Below are 22375 nucleotides of genomic sequence, written 5' to 3'. Positions count from 1 at the left end.
ATATATACACACACACACACACACATATATATACATATACATATCTTTTTTTTTTTGCAGGTATAGTCCCTTTGGCACCTTGTGATTGCACTGGCTGGTGTGCTTCTTCCATGTGGGCTTTGTTGCTTCTGGGCTAGATGGCCACTTGTTTATCTTCAAGCCTTTAAGACCCCAGTCACTATCTCTTTTGATAGCCGGGCACCATCAGCTTTCTTTACCACATTTACTTGTTCACCCACTTTGGCTTTAGCAGTTGTGTTGGGAGAGTGAGCATCATAGAGTTCCAATTTAATAAAAGAAAGTATTCATGCATTGAGGGAGTGTTTGAGTAGAGGCCCAAGGTCCTTCCACCACCTTAATACTTAACCTATAAATATAGACACATAGATCTATTTCCCCATCCTCATATATATATATTTGCATGTACATGTCTTTGTCTAGACCTCCATAAATGCCCTTTGACTCCTAGCTCTTTTCTTCATCTCCCTTGACTTTCCTCCTGCCCTACTACCATGCTCCGTCCCCACCTGGGCTACAGCTATACCTCTTCTCTACGCAACCTTACCCTTGATCATTCCCCACCAGGCCTGCCACTCCCCCCTCTCTACCATTTTGGGTCCCATGTTGGTCCCTTGTCCCTGTGTTTGTTAACACCACTTCCTTACTCCCTCCCCCTCCCCCACCCCAAGTTCCCCCTGGAACTGTCAGTCCAGTTGTTTTTCCTCCAGATAGTTCATCCAGCCTGTCCTATTCAGGCAGACCTGTGGAATCACTAACATGCACGAAAACAAGACAGAGGAAAACAAAGCAACAGTATACAACCAGACAACAAAACAACAAAAACAAACCACTGACAAAGAACAAAACAAAACACTTCACAAAAGAAAAGCTTGTAGTTAGTTAAAGCTAGTGGCCAAGCTTAACCACTGTGCCACCGGGGTCTGGCAGTCACCCTGGTTTTCAACCCCAGGTGGGGATCCGAGGTGGGCTTCTGAAAGTAGAGCGCAGGCCCACTGCAGGGTTGTGCTCAGCAGGTCTCCAGGGGAGTCTCACAGTTTGAAGCTTCTGTTACTAAACCCTGATGCAGACAGGGGTCCGAAAGAAGTCGATATGTACCACGATTTTTAAAATGTTGTGCCGGATGAATTCATAGGATGAACCACATGTCAGGAGGACCAACTTCCTTCAAAGGTTCTCTGACATGTTAGAAACACACATTCAAGAAATAATATAGATGATCCTCATTCATTGTAGCAGTCTTCCCTGCGCATGATCAAACAAATCTTGCTCAGCACTCCCAATGAGCAGCTCAGATTAGCTCACTCCAGAAATGTGGAAACGGAGGATTCTATTTAAGGGGTAACTTCAAAAGATGAACAGTCCAAAGGGAAAGGCCTGAGGCCTGATGGGCTGGTGGGGTGAGCTGGGTTAGTCAGCCCTGTGTAAGCAGGTGTGCCTACTAGGTGGGTTCAAATCACAGACCACCACTGCCACGTGGTGCAATCTCAGTCTCCCCCTCAGTTTTCTAATCTGTGAGATGGGGCCACAATCTGTGTTGCTTCCGAATCGTGAACATTGTGAGTAATGTATGAAAGCTGCTTACTGCAGAGAAGGTTCTTACGTAAGCCAAATGATGACTACAGGTGCGTAGGATTTTCTAGCAGGTGTGTCAGGAGTCAAATCCCGTACCCCTTACTTCTAATCAAATTAATTTTCTTACCCCCTATTCCCCCACCCACAGCACAGTTTCTTTAAGATTTATGTAAACCAGAGGCCACTTGGAAGAAACACTTGTTGACCTACTTCTAGAAATTCAGCCATTAAACATCTATGAAGCACAGTTCTACTCCGACCCACGTCGGGTGGCCAAGAGTCGGAATCAACTTAATAGCAATTAGTTGATTGGTTGGTGTGGCACCTATAATTCCAAGTTTTTCACAGATCTAATGGGTTTTCTTCTCATTAGCCCAAAGAGAAAAAGTATGTTGGACTTTCTGATTGTTTATTAAAAAAACAAAAATCAAACTCACTGCCATGGAGTTGATGCTGACTGATCAATGCAAGGCTGTAGGACAGGGTTGAACTGCCCCAGTGAGTTTCTGAGATGGTAACTGTTTCTGGGAGCAGAAAGCTCTTCTTTCCCTCAAGGAGCAGTGTTGAGTTCCAGGGATGACTTTGGGGATCTCACTTTGGGGTGTAACCAGAACTCTAATTGTTTATTAAGCCAACTGAAATCCCAGTCACAAGCCCCAAACTAGGAGATGTGAGATGCCACATGAGAGAGTTTCTGAAATACATACTGTCAATCGTCCACCTTAATATCTTCCCACTTTTAAAAACTGAAGTTTTCAATTCTCTAGGACCAGAGGCAGATATCTGCTGATCCGGGAAGCTACCTCTAGAATGGGATTTAGAGGCTGTTTGAGCCCATGCTGAGAGCAGTACCCCTAAGAATCACATGCTTTTATTAAACTGCAGATTCTGACTTGGTACCTCTGGTGTGAACTTGCCAACTGTCAGGAGGGAGTCCAGTTGGACGGATGAATCTGTTGGACACCCTGCCCTAAGGACTAATGAATCTTTGAAGCTTCATTCTGAGAAGATTGGGTGCGTTCCGAGTGGTGGGCTGCAGACTGACACCCCTTTCTGGAGCTTAATGTAGGCCCTCTGAGCCCCTTCTGACATGAAGGTAGCTGCTAGCCCCTTTTGCAGCCTCCCTCCCCAAGCCCTCTGTGAGAGAGCTTGGCTGCTCTGAGTGTCACGAGAAGAAAGGAGGCTTCAGGGAGGGCTCAAAGTCAAGTGATCAGCCCTCCTTGGCACTGGGCACAGAGTCCCTGCTCTGCTCTTCTCTTGGGAAGTTCTCAGTGCCACAGGAGATGTGATACTCAGTTGCTAATTGCCTTCCTGGGGCTCATTCAGTCTCTTGCTGGGAGTTCTTTGATAATTCCACCAGAATTTAAGAATAATTTCAATAGAACAACTTATGCTCATGAGCAAGACACTTATTCATCCTGTTGATGTTGAAATATTCATTCTATAAGGAAGACAAACTCCCCAAGGAGAGCTGACCACCAGTGGTATCAGCAGGCACTTCCCAATGAGTAACTCTCTGCGATTGTCAGCACTGCTCCCACATCTGAGGCGGCAGCTCAGTCCTGGGGAAACACAGAACCCATTTTGCCTCGAGGATTTCAAGTCGCAGGATTGTAGCCTTTCCTCTTTAGTCTGATCTACTTCCCTCTACAGATAAACTCTGATTCAGTCTTCAACTTTATTTTCTAATTCCTCTCATTTTTAATCTTCTTCAGTCCTCATACTCTTTGGATTAAAAAATCCAGTCAAGGGGACTAAGATTTGTGTGCATTACTTGTGTCCAGATAGATGGCTTCTGTAACTATATATAAATCTGTTTTAAATCAATATGCAACTAGTCCGAACGCTGCTTCTGTTTGTTTGTTTTTTCACGTTGTTGTCATGGAATGCTTACTTATTTCGTCCTTGCATTTTCTTGACATTTTCCTCTTGGGTTGCCTTTTATCTCATCCTTAGATACTTGGCTAAGAAGAGATTTATTTCCGCAGCCTTTTACAAATTCAAGAGGACCACTCCTGTTTCTTGATCTTGCCAGTGACGTTTTGCTTCTTTTGGTGACAATGAATGATGCAAGTGGACTATGTCCAGACCTACACTACACAGATACATAGAGAGACGTAGAACGGATAGGGAACTAAATAGTTGCTTAGTCAGCTACTTTCCAAATGTGTAGTGTGATTGTTCTTCGGTTAATCACTTGGGTGTTAAGGCACTTTTTCTTTTTCATTTCAGTCAACTGACTGAGAACCTCTTCAGTGGACTTCAAAAACTTCATAGAAAAATCCCAGTATGTTTTAATTCCATGTTTTTCTGAACATATGGAAGTTCCTCAGTATATGTGACAATGAGTCCTGGCAATACTGTTAGGTAAGCAGTGGACTGCTAACTACAAGGTAGTCAGTTCAAATCCACGAGTCACTCCTGGTGGAGAGAGAGGAGGCTTTCTGCTTCTGGAAAGATTTACCGTCTCAGAGACCCCGTGCAGCGTTTCTACGAGTCGGAGTTAGTGACATGGCAGTGGAGTGAGAATAGGTGTACCAGGCTCAGCCTCAGGTGTTGTGCGTACAAAGGGGAACAGGGAGCAATTGTACTTTAGAGGAACTTAATGATGGTGGCAGAAGATGTGCAGACCTGATCCACAGCAGCCTCATGATGAAAGACGTGCTAGGGACCATGGAGCCTAAGGGCAGGTTTTCTGAACCATTTGGGAGACCAGAATAGCTTCCCAGAGTAGATGACACCTCAACTGAGTGCTAGAGACAAATCCTGATGCCAGATAGACAGGAAAGTGGGCCACTCAGTTAGGGCGGCACTTGAAGCACGCTTCATGTAAATTAAGATTTTTGTTTGTCTACAAATCACAAAGACCCTCAAGATCATTTATAAAACTAGTTACAAGTTCATTGCTCTGTCTTATAAACAAAGTCCAGAGGGGGCACGGAGACCCTGGGTAGCACAAATGGTTAAGTACTCAACTACTAGCTAAAAAAACTGGCACTTAGGAACCACCCAGAGTTGCCTCAGAGGACAGGCTGGCGATCTGTTCCCCAAAGTTCACAGCCTTGAAGATCCTACAGAGCAGTTCTACTTTGCACACACGAGCTGCCACCAGGCAGAACTGGCTCAAAGCAACTAAGGCGGCAGCATCATGTGGTACGCATACTGGGAGGGTTTGTGTGGTTGCTATGAGGCTGAAGCCACAGCATTGGCATTACAAATGCCAGCATTCACCCATGGTGGAGCTTCCACACTAAGACTGAACAGGGACAAAGACCTGGTCGATTACTTCTGAAAATTAACCAGTGGAAACCCTATGGATCTCAACGGAATACGCCGTTGCTCGTTTATTTACATGATTAGGTTCCAATCATATTATGTGAAAAATCAATGTTTTTTTAAAAATGGAGAATGTCATAACCGATCACAAAATGGAAGATGACTACATCATTGCTTAGCCCCTCAGTTTCAACCAGGTTGACACATCATCTTAATCATCGCCGACAATGTTATTCTCCCCTCACCCCGCAGTGTTCGTTGCTGCTGCCAGGCTTAGCCTGTTAGGAAAAATAGTCAGGGAGTAGATTTTCCATTGTGGTTGTCAATGTGACATGTCAGCTAACATTTCACCTAAATAGTCAATAAACGAAGAGCAGGTGTATTGTTCAGCATAGTGTTGGAAGACAAACCCCCCTAGGTTGGAAGCCAGCCAACTACAGTGTCTACAGCCATGGCCTCAAGCCTACCAGCAATTATGAAGACGGCACCACACCGTAACAGAGATCATTCCATTCTTTTGTCCATGAAGTTGCTACAAATTGGAACTGACTTGATAACAACTAATAACAATAGTGCAAGATGTCAGCAACCCAGTCTCCCTCTTTCTTGTTGTATCGCCCTGCTTGGCCGCTGTTCCTCAGATCACGTCCTGGTCAAAGATGGTGGCAGAAACTGCAGCTATGACAGTGTTGTTCCAGGCAGAAGGAATGTGGAAGCAAAGGAAGGGAGGTCTTCTGTTTGCCTCCCTCTCTGCCATACTTTCATCTTTGACTAAAACTTAACGTATTCTCCCAAAGAGTCTGCCTCGCAATATGTCCAGGTAAGCGTCAGGGCTGTTGCTAAGGAAGAAGGTGAGATATTAATTAGGGAGCTACTGGTTGTTTTTGCCCTGTTAGTAATTGTGGGTGGAGGACAGGCTGTGAGAACAAAGTCGAGCTTACCTTGTTTCAGGGACTAGATAAAGAGAAGTAGGTTAATTTGGCTGATGGTTTGGTTTGCCAAGAGCTAAAGCTGGAAAAGCAAGCAGATCCCAGGTCATGGGAGGGTTTGATAGTTGGAGATTTATCTTGAGAGACATGGAAGGAATTCCATCTTTGGAGGAGAGGGAAAATTCACCTGGAAATGAGGCGGGAGACTCCTTTGTGACAATCCCAGCATTTCAAAAGAAACTCTGACATCGTGAGCCTGCTAGTGACCCCAAGAAGGGGAAGTGTCCAGGTTTAAGGCATACGAAAGGGACAAGACTGGCCAGATGTGGAGACGAACTGGAACACAGGTAGAGAGAGAAGTGACCGAAGATGGTAGGCACCCAGGCCACTGAACCAATGTGATGCCATTCACTGTGGTCACAGGGGATGCTCGAGATGTGATGTAGAGAAACGAGTTGAGATTGGCCACGTCTCAAACATCATATCTACAAACCAAGATCTGGTTGTCCCATTTTAAAAGCAACTCTATTAAAGTATAGGAGCCCTGGTGGCATAGTGATTATGCATTAGGTTGTGACCCACACGGTCAGCAGTTCAAAACCACCTGCTGCTCCGTGGGAGAAAGACTGGGCTCTCCACAACTTTATTGTTATGTTCTGGGAAACTCACAAGGGCAGTTTTATCCTGTCCCATAGGGTCGCTATGTATTGGTATTGATTTGATGATGGTGAGAGTTTTTTTTATTTTTAAGTATAATTTGTATTTTATGAAACATATCTATTTTACATATACGATGTGGTGAGTTTTAGTAAACGTATATAGTTGTCCAACCATCACCATTATCCGGTTTTGGATTATTTCCACCATACCAGAACGTTTCCTTGGACCCATTTCCAGTCAATTCTTATTCCTACTCCTAATACCAGGGAAGTACTGAGTTGCTTTCTATAAAATTGAGTTTTCAAAATAGAAATTTAATAAAAGTATGAGTGAAATGATATTTTGATGTGGAGGTGTCAGTCATGATCACCTCCCCACGCCCCCAACAAAGAATCTGCAAAACCAATCGAGGTATTACTTTTTTTCAAAGAACTCGTTTGCCTCATACTCCCTCAAGGGTAGTGCTCCATTCCTAACACTAGCAGTCCCCATAGTGAGGCACTCTTAGAGGAGGGGATGTCACTGTCCTCAAGTAGCAGGCCTGAGTTAACCAGGGTTCTCTAGAGAAACAAAACCAGAATCCTAATAATTATACATATATATATATACAGATAGATAGAGAGATACAACATAAATAAACAGTTAATTAAATTATAAAGCAGTACAAATGGCTCAGTGCAACTCACTCCTGTGAAACACTGGCAGTCCTTCAAGTCTTGAGGGCTGCTGGGTAGTCCCCTGTAGAGAAATTCAGGCTATCCCGGCACAGGCAGCAAACAGCAAGGCAGGTAACCAACAGTCAGACAGATGACAGGGTCTGACAGTCCCCAGCTCAAGAGTTGTAAATTCTAATGGTGTGGTGAAGCAGGTCTTGAAGGAACCTCACACTACAGCGACATAGTCCATGGGTTAGGTGTCCCACAGGTAGTGTAGCTTGAAAATGGAGGCACAGAACAAGAAAGGCAGCCGCACACTGGTCCAATGATCAAAGAGCAAGAGACAAGAAAGGCGAGATTCACTGAGTCATTTATCTCTCTTCCCTTCAATTAATCCCACATGTGCTTATTAGCCGGGTTGGTACAATAAACTAACTACCTCAAGGCCAGAATGTGGCAGAATACAGTGAAATGTGTTGGTTTTTAATAACCTACCTGATAGGTATCTCACTTCGTTGGTTTCTGCCGGATTTTTCAATGGCTATCTAGCTAGAGCCCAGCTTTCATCCCAAATAAGGATAAGATAAGTCTCAAAAGCACTCTTGCTATAAGATTTTACTTTTCAAGCCCACCCTCATGTTTTCCCACAGAGAGAGTTTTCACAGTGTTACTGGCATACAATATGCCAATGAAACAACCTTGCCTGCTAAAAGCCAAGAGGACTTGAAGTATTTACTAATAAAGATTTTAAAAACTATAGCCTTCATTATAGTTTACACCTTAATGTAAAGTAAACAAAAACAATCACAACTGGAGCAAAAAGCAACATCATGATAAATGGAGAAAAAAATTGAGGTTGTCAAGGATTACATTTTACTTCCTGCACAGTACAGTCAATACTCATGGAAGCAACAGCCAAGAACTAAACAACGTATTGCATGGGGCAAATCTGCTGCACAGACCTCTTTAAAGTGTTAAATAACCAAGACGTCCCGTGGTATTTTCAGTCACCTTATATGCATGTGAAAGTGGGCAATGAATAAGGAAGAATTGATGAATTGGGATTGAACAAGTCTGAATGGTAACCTGTTAACTTTTCTAGGAGGCCCCACGATCACTAGCATCATCTGCGAGTTCTGTGTGGCCTTTGCAGTAGACTATAGAAACCAGCAGGAAAGTCGAGTGCAGGGAAAGTCGAGTGCAGGGCAAGTCCGTGGGAGGAATGTTCAGTGTCAGGACAGTGTTAAGAATGCTGTGAGAACTCTAACTGTAGCCGCCTGAGGTGACCTGCCAAGATGGTTCGCTACTCACTCAACCAAGAAAACCCTACAAAATCCTGCAAATCCAGAGGGTCGAACCTCCGGGTCCACTTCAAGAACACCCGTGAAACTGCCCAGGCCATCAAAGGCATGCACATCTGGAAAGCCAACAAATACTTGAAAGCCGTCACTCTGCAGAAGCAATGTGTGTCTTTCCGACGGTACAATGGTGGTGTTGGCAGGTGTGCCCAGGCCAAGCAATGGGGTTGGACCCAGGGTCAGAGGGCCAAAAAGAGTTCTGAATTTTTGCTTCACATGCTTAAAAATGCAGAAAGTAATGCCGAACTGAAGGGTTTAGATGTGGATTCTCTGGTCATTGAGCACATCCAGGTGAACCAAGCCCCCAAGATGCGCCGCCGGACTGACAGAGCTCATGGTTGGATCAACCCATCCATGAGCTCCCCTGCCACATTGAGACGATCCTGACTGGGAAGGAACAGATCGTTCCCAAACCAGAAGAGGAGGTTGCTCAGAAGAAAAAGATTTCCCAGAAGAAACTGAAGAAGCAAAAACTCATGGCTCAGGAATAAATCAAGTTTAAAATAATAAAAGTTAAAGCACTAAAAAAAAAGAATGCTGTGAGAGGGGCGATGCCTGGAGGGTGGAGGGAATGTGGGGTGGAAAGGGGGAACTGATTAGAAGAACCTACATATCACCTTCTCCCTGGGGGATGGACAAAAGAGAAGGGGTGAGGGAAGACGTCGGACAGTGTAAGATGTGACAAAATAATAATTTATGAATTATGAAGGGTTCATGAGGGAGGGGGGAAATGAGGAGCTGATATTAAGGGCTCAAGGAGAAAGCAAATGTTATGAGAATGATGATGGCAACAAATGGACAAATGTGCTTGACACAATGGATGTATGTATGGATGGTGATAAGAATTGTATGCGCCCCCAATAAAATACTTAAAATAAAAAAAGAACCATAGATGCCGCTGCCTGGTGGCAATCAGCTTTGGGACTGGAGGTGTTCAACTGTGGCACCCACATCATTTCATCAAGTGGGACACACACCCCAATTGTGTGGCTTTATTGTGATAGTTTATTGTGGTGATCTGAAATGGAACTGCAATATCTCCATAATACGCCTACATACAGGAATTAAGCAAAAAATAAAAACCCAAAGTAGTAAGTAAATAAAACAATAATGGTGATTGGCTTGGGGATCATCATGGCTTAAGAGAGTGTTCAAGAGAGGCCTTCTGAGAGTGGGGGAGTTTATGCAAATCCCCAAATGAAAAGAAAGAAGCAGCTACAGTGAGGAGGAGGAGAGGGGGTACAGAGAGAGAGGCTAGGAGTGATTTCGCACCCTGGAGAGAAGCAGAGGCGAGGGCAGGGGGTGTGCAGAGCGTGCCCTCTGGGAGAAAAGGGGTGTGCTGTGTGATACAGCGGCTGGGTGGAATCCGGACCAGGTCTCCTCACAAGCAAAAGAGACACATGCAGGTTTTATTCACGGGCCACCGACAGTTACAGAGTCATTAGGACGCTTCCTCTGCCTGCCTAGTCCAGCGACCTGAGGGTGGAACCGGGAAGAGGCAGTAAAATAAGTTAGGAAGCTACTGCATAACAGAGACAGTGTGCTGTAGCTTGGGGACAGTGGTGGTGGAGGTGGTGAGAAGTCCGGGCTGTATTTGGGGACCATAGCACTAGCGTGTAAGGATGCACGAGGTGGGTGTGAGAAGAGAGAAATCAAACATGACTTCAAAGTTGGGTTTGAGCAATTCAGTTGTGCGGCAAGAATAATCTTGGTATCAAAGCCAGGCAGAAAAAGAATATAATTCATGAATATCCCTCATGAACATAGACGGACAAATTCTCAACAAGATCTTAGTTTATACGATCCATCAATATGTTAAAAATACAATATGTGAACGTTATATCAAGAAAACTATTTAAAGAAATTAATATTGACCAACGGTTACCATGGGTGAAGGAGGAAAAATTTTGCTGAGGGGTATTGAGTTGATGGTGGGAAGATGGTTTGGAACAGAAGATCAGTATTGGTTGCACAACATGATGGACATAACCAATGGCACTGAATTGTACATGTAGAAGTTGTTGAATTAGAAGATGTTTTATTGTGTATATTTCACCACAATTAAAAAAATAATTACACTAATGGCAATGAATACAAAGAAGAAAACATATTCTAAAATCAATTGTGGTAATGTTTGTACAACCCTGCTAGGTACGATTGAACTATTGAATTATATAATATGTGGAAGAAGTGCCAATAAAGCTATTTAAAAATATAGAGTAAGCAAGTGGGATAACTACTAGGTTTTCAAAACCGGTTTAAGCAATCAATGTACTCCATCACATAAATAAAAAAAAAGGAAAGAACCACAAATTCATATCAATTGATGCAGAAAAGGTATCTGACAAAACCCAGTACCTATTTCTGATTAAAAGAAGAACAAAACACCAATGAAAAGAAGCACAAAGAACTGACCGAAGCAAAAGCATTTCTAAGCCAATTTAATTGAAGTGGATTAAAAACTCATAGTCTAAACTAGCTATGCCAAAGGATGGAGGGAGAAATCAGTGGAGAAGGAGGATTCGGTGGAAAATTATCTTTTATTATCTTTTCATTTCATTTTCACCCCAGCCCACCCAGAGCTTTGGAAAGCCTTTCATGGTCATATTCAATTAGGGATTAAAAGCATCTAGGCCTGGTTTCTAGTTAACATTATGATTGTCATTCAAAGCTAAGCCTTCTCCTCCAGGTCGCTGAAACACAGTGACCACACAACAGGTGTCATCTAGGTTCACTGGGGGTGGAAGCATCAGAGGGCCAGTGCAGGTTTCCTTTGTGGGGCTTGCTCGGGTCTCAGCATAGCTCCCCATGGCTTGCCAACAGGATGGTAAAGCAGAGTTTGTGGCCCTCCTCCAGGGAGAAGGAGACGAAATTCCCAGCATCCTCATGAGAAGTCCACACCCACATGGAGGCATCATCAGGCTGGGACCTGATTGACAGGCTAGACTCTGCCCCTACACTTATTTATCAAGCAGGCATGAAATATGTAACTACCACAGTATCTGTCCTAGAGAAATAAGAGTCAAATAAGTCATGACACAAATATGCACACCCATGTTCCTTATAACACTACTCACAGTAGTAAAAAGATAGGACCAACCTAAATATTCTTCATTGAAGAATAGATAAGTACGTTTTGGTACCTAAATGCAGTGGAGGAACTCAACTGTATGGATCATAACGAGCTCTGGGTAGCTGTGAAAAGAACTGGAATTCCAGTTGTGTTCAGGTGTTCAGGAAGGTGTGCATCAGGGCTATCTGCTCTCACCACGCTTTTTCACTCTGTATGCGGAGCAAATAAACAGCGAAGCTGGGTTCTCTGAAGGACGCAGCATCGGGACTGGAAGAAGGCTTATTAACAACCGGCTTGGCATGCCTTGCTCGCTGAAAGTACTCGGGTTTGATGAGTAAAGCTTTATTGGAGCTGGTCTCGGTGACAGAGGAGAGGGACATTAGCAGCTGAGCTTGTCGGTGAGGTTTGCCATGGCACTGGAGCTGTGGCTATGAAAGGGCACTGGGAGGGTGTGTGGCCCTCAGAGGAGCCGTAGAGCCACACAGTGGCTGTTGCATTTCTGGTCAACCCGAACCAAAGGGCTCTCATACATTTAAAAAAATGAGCATATACATAAAGATGCCATATTGCTTCACCCCAAATCAGAATCATGTAAGAAAGTGTATTTCATTAGTATATGTGACGATGCATGTGGAAGGGCACACAGAGTTTAATAAATTTGCCAAGAGCACTCAAGCACCAGAATTAAATTACAGGAGGTCTGGCTCCATAGCCAAACTCCCTCTGCCCTCTTACGCGTCACCGCAGAAAGATGAACAAATGAGAACGGGGACATTGCAGAAGTGGGTTTAGTATGACAATGGGCACGGTTATGCGTGTAGATGAGTATATTCACATGAGCGTCTCTGTTACAGAAGCATAGATGATTTCGAAGAGGACTAATAGATACAAATCTTAGCAGCGCATACCGTGGAGGAATTCACTTGAGCTAAAATTTTAATTTCAATTTTACATCAATTTTTAAAAGTGAGTTAGGTGTTAAATTACATTAAGAATATTAAACATCAGCCGTCTGGTAGGGGTCATGACATCACTGACCTACCTCACTGACCATCCGTTCTGCTTTGGTAACACTTTTAGGATACCAGGCCATCTTCCTTCTGACACCCACCCAGGCACAAGCACATATTTGGGTAATTGTGACAGTCACTTTTGGAAGGTGGGCTTTGACATTTTAGTTGCTGAATCCTCTCTCTTGCTTTTGTCCTTGATGTGGAGCCTGAGAGAGAAATCTAGAGAGAGGTCATCTATTGAATGGTGTCATTGGCACTGTGGTTTTGCCCCGGCGGGTTGAAAACAGGTCAAAGATATTTCAGGGTAGAAACCCCAGTCACAAAGTGCTCCTTGATGATTAGGGATGACGCGTGAGTACAATACACCTGTGGGGCACCTCCATGAAAAAAAGGAAGGAAAGAATAATTGACATTCCAGCATCTCTCTACCTTGTTTGCCGGACACTATCTCAGTGTGATAAATATTTTAACCACCAAACTCACTGCCATCGAGATGATTTTGACTCATAGCAACCCCATAGGACAGGCTAGAACTGCCCTTGTGGGTTTCTGAGACTGTAACGCTTCACAGGAGTAGACAGCCTCCTCTGTCTCCCATGGAGGGGCTGGTTGTGTCCAACAGCTGGCCTAGTGGTTAGCAGCCCAGTGTGTGACCACTGTGCCGCCAGGACTCCACTTTAACCACATGTGACAAGAGAGTTTGATCACAGTGCCAAATACATTCAAGCACCTCTGTCTTCCAGGGTGTTACATTGAGGAAACTTCTCAGGTGGAGACTGTCCTCCGCAGAACAGAGGAATGGATGACGGGTTAGTGGTGTCTGCAGCAGGCAAGGCAAGAATGCTAAATATGTCTTGACCCTGTTTCAGTTTGATCTTGCCTTTGTCTTTTTCCTGAAATTGGTAATTCCGATTTCCCAGGTGATGTTATCTTATTCTCCCATTCCACTCTTAGCACTTGATGCATATTTCTGGAACTGCACTTGCTACCGCCTGCCTCGGATGTGAATTAGTTGTGCGTGTCTGTCTCTCTACCTAACTCTTTCTCCCAAGGGCAGAGGCCACACTCTCTTCCCTTCGTGCCTGCCTTTCTTCTCTCTTTTTTCATGTCTATCCATCACCACAAATTGATGTATCTCCATCAATTTATACATTTTCTATCACCCTTCACATAAGTGTGTGCCCCCTTATGACATATTCATATTTCTGCACTCTCCTGGTACTCTCCACGAAAAAAAAGAAACAGACCCACTTCCATCTAATACATTTCAATTCTAGAAGTCCCGATGGCATAGTGGATTATGTGTTGGGCTGTGAACAGCAAGCTTCGCAGTTCGAATCCACCAGCTGCTCTGTTGGAAAAAGAAGAGGCAGTCTACTCCCATAAAGATTTACAGTCTCAGAAACCCTAGGTGGGCAGTTCTACTCTGTCCTGTAAAGTCATTATGATTGTACACATCATGACCACACACACAAATTGTGAAATTGAAAGAGACGGAATGAATTTCAGCAGAGCCACTGAGCTATGAGCAACCAGCAGAGTTCCAAGAAACACAGCCAGTAGAGGGGAGATGCTATAAAGACTGAGCAGCCAAGCCAAAAGTTCAGTAAGCAAGATCTATCCATTTCATTTAGTATCTTTTGTATTAGTTTCTATAGCTGCTGTAACAAATTGCTACAAACTGGTGGCTTAAAGCAACTCAGATTTATTACCTTACTTTTTTGTAGACTGGGGGGGATTAAGGTTCTCTGAAGTAAGAATCCATGTTTACCATTTATAGCTTTAGAGGCCACCCACATCCTTCGGTTTATGTTCCCCTTTCATCTTCATAGACAACAGTGTGGCATCTTCAAATCTCTCTAGGATTATCTCCTTCTATGGACTTCTTCTTCAGGACCACTGTGACCTCTGGGTTTGGGAAATGGCTAACAGTTAACACATGTAGCTGCTAGATGGAAGTTGGACAACTTGAGTGCACTCGGAAATACTGGTCATCTTCCCAAAGCCCATCCACAAGAAACTGTCTGGGACACAGCTCTCTTCGTACACACATGGGGTTTCCTGTGGGTTTCCAAAATGGTAACTTTTTACAGAAGTAGACAGTCCCATCTTTCACCCACAGAGGAGCGAGCGGGTCATGCTTTCAAAGGGCTAACTTTGTAGTTAGTGACCCAACACGTAAGCACTGCACCACCAGGGCTCCCGATGGCAACTGGTACTGGTCATAACACTGAGCCCACCTGGATAATCCAGGATGGCCTCCCATCTCAAGGTCAGTTGATTAGCACCCTTAATTCTGTTTGCACGCTCAGTTCCCTTTCTCCTAAGGCAGCAGATCACAGGCTCCAGGGATTAGGTTGAGGATGTTTTTAGGGGGCCTTATTCTACTTCCCACATAGACAAGTCAGAACCCACCACAGTTGGGTAATCTCACCAAGTTTCACCAAGATCCGGGGGAGCCAAAGGATATCAGGGACATTAAATCCTGTTCCCCATGGTGGTTATGGAGATGGCGTCCAAGCTTCCAAGTCCCCGCTGGGTGATTCATTGCCCGGAGTGACAACCTGAGCATGAGAGCCCTGCTTCCCTGAGGACCCCCAGGAATCCTCCCTCTGGAAAACACACTACCATCTCTGTTCCTTCTGTGTTGTGACATCAAGTAAAACCTGTCCCATGACATTGGGCCTCGACTCAAGTACTCCCTCAGTTTTGTTCAAATAATCCCTCATTCTGTGATACTCTTCTTGTCGACATGATCGCTGAAGACAAATGGGTGCATAAGCAAATATGGTGAAGACAGCTGGTGGTGCCTGGCTATCAAAAGATATAGCATCTGGGGTCTTAAAGGGTGGAAGATAAACAAGTGGCCATCCAGCTCAGAAGCAGCAAAGCCTACATGGAAGAAGCACACCAGCCTGTGTGATCATGAGGCATTGATGGGATCATGTATCAGGCATCTAAGACCCAGAACAAAATCGTACCCAATGTGAAGGGGGGTGGAGGCATGGAGTGGAGACCTAAAGCCCATTTGTAGATGATTGGACATCCCCTCATAGAAGGGTCACAAGGAAGAGATGAGCCAGTCAGGGTACAGTATAGCACTGATGAAACACACAACTTTCCTCTAGTTCTTTAATGCTTCCTTCCCTCCACTATCATGACCTCAATTCTACCTTATAAATCGGATTAGACCAGAACATGCACACTGCTAAAGATAAGAGGCCACAACACAGGGAATCCAGAATAGACAAACCCCTGAGGGCCAACAATAAGAATAGTGATACCAGGAGGATAAGGGGGAGGTGGGGGAGAAATGGAGAATCAATCACAAGGATCGACATATAACCTCCTCCCAGGGGACAAACAACAGTAAAGTAGGTGAAGGGCAACAGAGGATAATGTAATATATGAAAATAATAATCTATAATTAATCAAGGGTTCAGGAAGGAGGGCGGGTAGGGGAGGGAGGTTAAAAATGAGGAGCTGATATCAAGGGCTCAAGTAGAAAGAAAATGCTTTGAAAATGATGATGGCGGCATATGTTCAAATGTGCTTGATACAATGGATGAATGTATGGATTGTGATAAGAGATGTAAGAGCCCCCAGTAAAAGTATATGATAATAATAATTTTTAAAACTTGTCCCATGAGTTTGTAAGTTTTCTGGACAGGATCCCCCACCCTCTCCCTCACACCCCAGTGCCTGAGAGTGAAGCCCTTGAGGTAGAGAGTTACAAAAGGCCTGCCGACTTGCTTGGAAATGGGGTAGAGGAGAAAAAATACACACGAGAAGGGAGTATACAGTCATACTTTCAACATGTCTCAAGCCACACCTTCTTCCCAAGGGTTGCCTACGGCTGTCTTGACACCAAATATATCTGTTGGTGAGTCTGCCTGGAGCTGCTTTCCCTGTCCGGGCTGCCCAGACTCATTCATCTCCAAGCCCCGAGCAGTCGGCCGCCAGTCAAGGCTCCATTGTTTGATGGAGGACCGGCCCTGCAATAGAGGAGTCATTAAGGAGAGATGGGCAGCTGCTAGAAGCAGTGGCATTTAGGAATGACCAGGGTGTAAACATTGGTCAGGGAATGCCTTTCTAGAATGTGTTGTTTACTATTTGCTCTGTGGGGTAGGGGAGTTGGCTGCCTTTATTTAAAAAGCAGAGAAAAAACATATGTGATTTTGCTTTTTTTGAGAGGCCAGGGAAAACCCTGGAAGCCAAGCTCCTTCACTCAGCCCAGAGACACAGGCTGAGTCCTGGGGAGAAGCTAAGGGGTGGGTGGACCAGGGAGATCTCCCAAGCAAATGAACCTCTCAGCGTTAGTGAGACAGACTCCTCAGGGTTTTCACCTACCATGCACTTCCTTTCCCTTCCAAGCCTGCAAGACCAGCTCTTACCCTTTTCGTTAGGATTTATTGTCAAATTCTCAACACTCCCAAATAGCCTTTACCTTGGAATCTAAGGCAGTTTCCACAGGTGCTTCATAGCGTATTCACAAGATCTTCCTGAAGTTTTCATGACTTTATTTGGCTTTGGATTTCCCCAGGCAGAAGTATTGTCTTAGAAGTCACTTCTCTAGGGCATTCCTGAAATTGGAAGCCCCAGATTGTAGACATGTATTTGTCTGTCCAGCGTCCCTCTGTCTGGGAAGCATTCCTTCCTCCTCTGTGTGGTTCTGTTGGCCTTTCGAGTCAAAACCAGCAGTCATCCAGTTGAATCCGACTCAGAGCAACCCAGTAGGAAAGAGCTGAAGTTTCCCTGGGCTTTTTGAGACGGTAAATCTTTATGGGAGCAGAAAGTCTCGTCTTTCTCTTGTGGAGCAGTTGGTGGGCTCAAACTACTGTCCTTGTAGTGAGTAGCTTAACACTTGACCTACGATGCCACTAGGACTCTGGTCTGCCTCTTTTTGCCTCCAAAAAGACATAACCTGGAGTGGACACAATCATGGTTCAGTGGGAAAAACAGAAGGCCAGAAGGCCACTTCCTCTGGAAGGCCACTTCCTCAGCAGGAATTGGTCTAGGATGACCACATGATCCAAGCAAGGGAACAGAGAGTTCCTTCAGAGGACTTATACACAGAAATGTAGAGAAGGGTGTGCATTCTATAAGGAAACTGGACAGTGCAAGAAGTTTCAGTGGGCTGCTCACTGAAAGACCTGTGGTTCAAATCCACCCAGTGGCTCTGCAGAAGACAAGCCTGATGAGCAGCTTCTATAGACTGATACCCAGGAGAACCCTATGGCACAGCTATGGCCGCCCTGGGTCAGAATCAATGGGATGGCGACAAGTTTGGGGTATGCACGTGTATACATGAGGGCGCACACACATGCTTTCTCCTGGGGCAATTAAGCTGGGCCACCTGGTAACCCACCTCGAGCAAGAGAGCATGGAGCCAGGGCACAAGAAAAGCAGAACAGGGACAGGAAGGGCTGGGGGAACCGAAAACAACATCGGAATCTGAGACATCTTTGCTGAACGAGCTGAGACATTTTCTTTTCTTGTTCAAGCTGTCTGGAGTAGGTTTTTTTAAATCACATACAACTTGATGCACACTAGTGTATTTAGCAAATGCAGTTTAAAGTGGAGAGACATTTTGTATATCTAAGCGAACATTTGAAATATTATTTTGCCATGGTTCATAGTGGCTCATTAGTCTTATGTGTAACTAATTCAAGTGCAACCAAGCCATCCTCATCTGTCTTCTAGCATTGAGAGAACAGACCACCTGCTGTCCCCCTGGTGTATCCCTATGAGTCAGTGTATGAGTCCTAGCCCTTTGACCAGCACGTGTGACTGAGAAACACTTTACAGGAGTGTTTGCTGTTGTCTTGAAAAGGAAGTGTGCGCTATCCATGCTGTGCGCTGGTGCTCTCAGACGGCCCGCTACTGGTGCAGAGGAAGGAGGATTTGTCACTTGGGAGGCAGCAATGCATTGGTTTAGTTATGGCACGGTTTCTGAGTCAAAATAACCATAATCCAATCCCAGAACTACCTCTTTGGAACTGGGCACCGGGACATGTTACCTAGCCCCCTTTTCCTCAAGAACCTCATCTATTGAATGGAGCTGATCATCACATTGAATGCACACAGCTGGACTGAGGAGTCAGTGGGTTATTCTTGTTGCTAACTGAACCCCAGGACCCCGAAGCAAGACTGCCAGGCCCAGAGTCTCACAGAATTGTTCCTAACATTCCAGTTTGGTACTGTAACTTTGGCAAATCACTTAATGTCTCTAAGCCCAGTTTTCTGGCATCAGAACAGAGGAAAATCACAACACCTTCCTTACGGGAATGTGTGAGGACTGAGTGAAATGCTTGGCACATAGTAAGTGCTCAGTACACACCAGCTATCACAGCGGTTGTCAAAATAGCTCTTTCCCAACAGATTAAAATCGACCCACCTCAGCTCCCTATGTAAGGAACAAGCTTCTCCTAAGTGGGATGCATGGCTGGGGAAGCTCAGAAACCAACGGATCTGCTCCTGGGCCATTACTCAGCCCTTGTGTGCAAGCACATGCACACATACACACACCATGCATAGTAGACACATACAAGCCCAAATGCCAGCACACACGCTTTGTCCCAGAGGCCCCTGCTTTCTCAGGGACAGGAAGAGACTCCCATCAGAGGAAGTGTCAATATTTTCTATTGACTTAATTTAATTCAAATGCAACATTTCTGGGTGGTCCAAATACCTTGCAATTGACTCTTAGCCTAAAAGTTGGCGACTTAACCCAATTCAGTGTCGCCGCCGTGGCAGAAGCCCTGGTGATCTGCGGAGTGCCTCCACCTGCTAGCAGCCAGGTTTGCCATGACTCAGCGTGGACTGGATGGCCTGGACTTTAACTTATCATTATTCTCAGGTGATTCAGCAAAGTACATTTTATTCTATCAGGGAAATGTTAATCCTCAGGAAACAAGAAATTGGTATGCTTCCCATTGTTAAAGAATATCAATAGGCTTTGTAGAATACGTTAAAGCCCAAAGCAAACAAATACCGAGTTACTCAATAGTTGTGATTACATAACAAAGTCATGCTTGTTCACCCTCTTTCCGCAAGGAAGACGAGCACAAAGAATTGACCGAAGCAAAAGCTTTTCTAAACCATCTTAGCTGAAGTGGATAAAAAAATCAGTCTAAACTAGCTCTGCCAAAGGATGGAGCGAGAAATCAGTGGAGAAGGAAGATTTGGTGGAGCATGACCTTTTATTATCTTTTCATTTCATTTTCACCCCAGCCCACCCCGAGCTTTCTGAAGCCTTCATTGTCATATTTAATTAGGGATTAAAAGCATCTAGGCCGGGATTCTAGTTAACATTATAATTGTCATTTGAAGCTAAGCCTTCTCCTCCAGGTCCCTGAAACAAAGTGACCACACAGCCGGGGTCAACTAGGATTGTCCCAGTTCAGCCTATTGCACTGCCTTTCCGCCCCTGTGAGCATTTGTCTTGATCTAGCATTTCAATGGAAGGAATATTCGTGGCTGTCACATTAAGATGGGGTTGAGAGAGCTCTGCTTGGTATGTAGCTTTTCCAGGTCTCTACAAGGAGCATGCAAGACTCATGTATGTCGACTGCGTGTGTAATGTACATACACATTGTGAGCACGGAGAGATGAGTGGATTTCCATTCCTTTCTACAGCCAACAGAACCAGCACCTTCCTTTCAGGGACAGCATGCAGTTGGTGGCTGGTACAAAGTATGTTTATACATAGGCGTTTGGGGACAGCACAGTCCTTCCGGTCCCAAGTAGAGGGGGGAAAGTGAATCAATGGCTTCTGGCTTGACTGGCCACTTTGTGTCCCAGCAAGCCACACCACAGCCTGTGCGGAGTCACAAAGTTGCCAGGCTCCCAGTAGGTAGTCAGCAGGAACGCGGAAGTTTGCCATTCAACATTGAGTGCAATGTGTGCACAAACTGTAAGTTAAGAAAGCCTATTAGAGAATGCTTAGACGCAGATCTGAAAGTTCTTGCCGTGGTGGTATTGTCACTTATTATGTGATGTCTAAACTTTTCAGCAACAGTGATCTCAGAAACAATGCCAATAGTTGTGTCATGAAGTACTCATTGCTGTGTTTCCATTCCTTAAGGACTTTGGTGATCAGTATATAACTTGCATAAAATGTTTGCTGACTTTTGTCATCCCGAGGGGCTGTAGCAACACTACTGGCCACTTGAGAACCAAAAGGGACTAACCTGGGGAAGTTTTAACGATTTGCAATAACTGGCAGGCTTACAACTGCAAAGGGGGTGTCACCCTGTCAGACGTGACTTTTTATTCAGATAAGCATTTTATCCACTTTCTATTACACTTGTCTACATGAAAAGTGAAACGATAGTCATCACTGGGTAGACTTGATTAGCGGAAGAATTATGGAAACAGTTAAGTGATGCACCATCGGATACTTCCAATAGAAGCCACTTGATTCTAACAATAAAGTAAGATTTCCATCCAAGTAATGGGATGAAACTAAAATCATTTGATGTTCACTTTGTTAACAGTGAAACGTCTGCAATTGTATGGATACATTTGTATTTTTCAACATGAATACCTTTTCAACACTGAAGATAATATTATTGGTTTTTGCAGAGATACCGGTACTAAGATTATAAATTTTGATTGAGTATATAGTACTGTGGTAAAAGCATGGTCAGTTCTAGATTTAAGAATTTATGGAGCAGAAGTGTACTTGGAATGGGTTGTGGTGCACAAGTAATTTGTAATCTTATCCAAACAAGCCGAAATATTATAGTCAAAATAGAAGCCATAGTTATTTTAAAATAAACATCTTTTATCTACTACATATAGTAGAAAGACGAATTTATCTGCTCCTATAAAGATTTATAGCCTGGGAGACCCTCTACAGGGTCTCCATGAATTGGAATCAACTTGAAGGCAGTAGATTAATTTTAGTGTATTTATATATATAGATATATACACATATATATATACACACACGTACATGTAATTGATGCAATATGTACACAATTTTTGCCACCAAGTTCATGTGTAAGTGAAAACCCCAATTCAGCCCAGCAAGATGTGTTCAAGATTTTTTTAGTTGCCTACCATCAATACAATTAAGAAATATTGAAGAAGTTTTTTGTGAATCAATCAAAATATCCTATTATGAGATGAAATTTTCCTGAAGATGCATCCTATAAATGTTGGCAGCCTTTTGGTTAAATTTTGTTTAAATTAATTGGAAATATCTAATCAAACAATCATCGATTAAAGCAACAAAAGATATCAGCTTATGAAGCTTCTTAGTGAGCAGTAATTAGTGAAAACAAAGTTTGCAAGCAGGAAAATCTTGATGTTTACCCCCTCAACAAAATCAAGGAATGAGTTGAACATGCTAAGATAAATGACTTACAAGATTTAATTCTATAATTATGCTTTGAAAAATCCTGACATAGAAATAATCTTTTGATGAGACTCCTATTTTTCATTTGATGTATAGTATTATATTCAGTGACAGAATGGGAGGAAATTGAAAGACTAAATGAAAAAAAATCAAGAAATTAGAAAAGACTAAATGCTAAATGTAACAGCATCTCAATTTAGTAGAACATCAAAAAGAATCACCAAGAGGGACAATTATTTGATAAGTTTTGTGTTTTACTAACATCTGCCGAGGAAAAGTTCTCTAGATGAATGTGAAATGACAGAATCTTTCAAAATACTTTGGCTAAACTATTTGTACATTTTAAATATGGAAAAAATAAAATATTCTTTTTAACAGGATTTTCTCTGAGCTTACCACCACCTTATCACCTGTAGAGAAAGTATTTTTTGATTACAGCCTACAGAGAACACT

This window comes from Tenrec ecaudatus, chromosome 9 (assembly GCF_050624435.1).
Source record: "Tenrec ecaudatus isolate mTenEca1 chromosome 9, mTenEca1.hap1, whole genome shotgun sequence".
In the NCBI taxonomy this organism is placed as follows: domain Eukaryota; kingdom Metazoa; phylum Chordata; class Mammalia; order Afrosoricida; family Tenrecidae; genus Tenrec; species Tenrec ecaudatus.
This window is presented reverse-complemented; position numbering follows the sequence as displayed.